The sequence below is a fragment of the Cupressus sempervirens genome, chromosome 8 (genome assembly GCF_028749045.1).
Source record: "Cupressus sempervirens isolate cs-2001-9-10 chromosome 8, ASM2874904v1, whole genome shotgun sequence".
Classification (NCBI taxonomy): domain Eukaryota; kingdom Viridiplantae; phylum Streptophyta; class Pinopsida; order Cupressales; family Cupressaceae; genus Cupressus; species Cupressus sempervirens.
In genome coordinates, this window is record NC_143125.1 from 155,142,143 (window position 1) to 155,144,996 (window position 2,854).

A 2,854-nucleotide genomic window follows, 5' to 3' on the forward strand; every position below is an offset into this window, starting at 1 on the left:
CATAGTTTTGACACCAATATTTAACGTGGAAACCTTATTAAGAGAAAAAAACACCTAGGACTAGTACCCCAAAAAATTCACTCTTCTGAAGTGATCTTTGTTAGGAGACTACCTTGTTAAAGGTTACATACTCTTTGTTAAAATGACCTTGTCAGATGATTTTACCAAAAGATCATCTAGACCTTATCACTCATTGTCTAGGACCAAAAAGAGTGGCCTAATTTAGAGGACTTACAAACACCACTAATTGATGTTACCATATAGGATTTTATATACTTGTTAGATCCATTTGATACTTATGAGATTTTCTGCTATAATGGTTAAAATATCAAAAATCTATAAGAATATCAACTACCTTGCTTGATCAGATATTTGTTCTTGCTCTTTCTCAGTCTTTTACTCACTCAACTAATTATGTGTTTCAAAAACTCCTTTCTCTTCTCTCCTCTCTGCTCTAGTCAGCTCATTTGGATCAACACTTTTTTCTCCTTTAACAACTTCACATTCCACATCAACCTTCAATTATATATCTTTTAACTTCATCAACTCTCGAGCAACATAACAAAAAAATTCATCACCCAATTTAAACCAGCAACCTAAACTATCATTTTCTCCACCCTAAATAGATTTATCAATGCTTCTAGATCCTTCCATCTATTGCCTCTGAATCAAAATCATCGATCTTAGGTTTACAACTAAATTTTTTCATATAATGAATTTAGACACATAGAAAATATAACTTGACATAAAAATTTGTGTCCATCCTTATCCTTCTTCAAATCCCTTCATCAAATACTTCTTTTTTCTCCATCGTTGATCTTGCAACAAAATTTGACATGTGTAATAGAACTTCTCAAACATTCCAAATTACCATCAAAGTTGGCCTCAGATTCCAATTTCTCAAACTTGTTCATCTAGCTATTGCTCGATAAACATTACATTTTCTTAAGCAACATATAACTCCATTAATACTAACTTTCTTGGGCACCATTGTGTTCTTCATTCCTCTTTGTAATTGCTCAAGCAATTTTGTAGTCACTCAGTGAATATAATATCCCTTTATTAACCTTGTGACTCATTTGAGCTTCTAAACTTCAATATATTGCAACAATACATGATTGCAAAACAATCAAACCATTATTACATGATTATTGTCCAACTCATTCAAGTACCCACTGAATACCTTGTTATAATGATTAGAATAGCTAAGAGGGGAGGAGGCAAATCAGTTATCCTCAAGTCCAGATGTATTAATTCAACTGTCAACAACTTATTCAAACTTATAAACCAACTCGACCAATATAGAAACTCATTAGAAACTTAACTTATTCAGTCATCACTTAGCTCTATGTTTAGTATATGTCAAATAATAGAAATAAACAACATTAAATAACATGAATCATGAAAATAACATTCATACATGTATTACACTAGGATATAATGTGGAAACCCAATTTGGGAAAAACCACCAAGTAACATGCTACCATTTTTTCATTCTTCTAAATATAACTTGATTAAGAGTCAACCCTATAAAGGTTACAAAACACACTATTAGATGTGACCTTGTTAAAGGATTTAATTACGTTGTTAGGAGTGACTTGATTAGAGTTGTTTAGATCATTCCATTTGAATGTAACCTTGATTAAAGGATCTACAATATGGTTGTTAGGTCAACCTTAATTAAAGGATTTTACTGCCACGATGGTTAGAAAGTAACAACTAGGTTTGATATGGCACTGAGGTCTCACAAGAAGGATTCAAAAGGGAAAGTCTGACTCTCTTGGCTTCTGGCCAGTTGTCCCCTTACTCTTTTGGCCTTTTGTTATTGGCAGTGTGTTTCTTTATGGGGTTTCAAGAGCCTGGTAAAACCTTTTTTTGTGGTTGTCGTTTTCTTGTTTAATATGTTGCCACTTTGGTCACCTTTTGTTTGGTGACTTGTTTCACCATTGTTGACTCTTATTGGGTTTCAGGCTCCCTTCAAAACCTATTTGTGTGGCTGATTAGTATTGTGTTATCTGTGATGCCACTCTGGTCACTATGTTTTGTTTGGTGACCTGTTCTTCCTTACATCTGTAGTTTTGTTTAGTTGAGCTTCATTGAAAATTCTTAAATTGTAAAGGGTTTTAGGGTCCCTTCAAATCCTGTTTATCTTATAAAAAACAACTAGGTTTGATCTATTAAGATATAACTCACTTTTCTTGTTCAGATTTGATTCAGATCATTTTTTGGTTCATTAACTAGACTCATCATATTCTCCATCTCTAATATGCTTGGAAACTCTTCAAGAAATCACACTTCACCAATCTTCTCACTTTTTCTCTACTACTTTCTTCTTCATAAGTACTATACAAATTTTCCAGTCAACAACAAACCAACTATTAAAACATATCTTGTGTCTCCTTAAATAGGTATCTTTGATCTTTTACCAATTAAAAATCATTATAAATCTTAGGGTTTGATCATACTCATTGAATTTGTCCATCATTTTGTCCTTCTTTTCCTTTCTTGAAACTTATAGAAAATGCTCTTTAAATCCTTGGCTTTGATTGCTTAAAAAACTCAATTCATGCATCCAATATGCCAAGTGATCAATCTTTATCTTTTACATATTTTGACCAATATGTATTGGCCTCAAAATCTCAATTCTCTCATGAACTTTTATTTTTCCAACACTCGGTCATCAATTTGTAGCTCAACCTCTACTATTTTGTCTCACTCAGCTTACAATAGCTCACCCAATCCTCACTACACTCGCTACATTTTCTTCTTCATATTTCTCAACCATAACTAACTTGGCTCATACTATTCTACTCGGCTTTTACTTAAGTTCCTTAATCTTCTACTTCAACTTCTT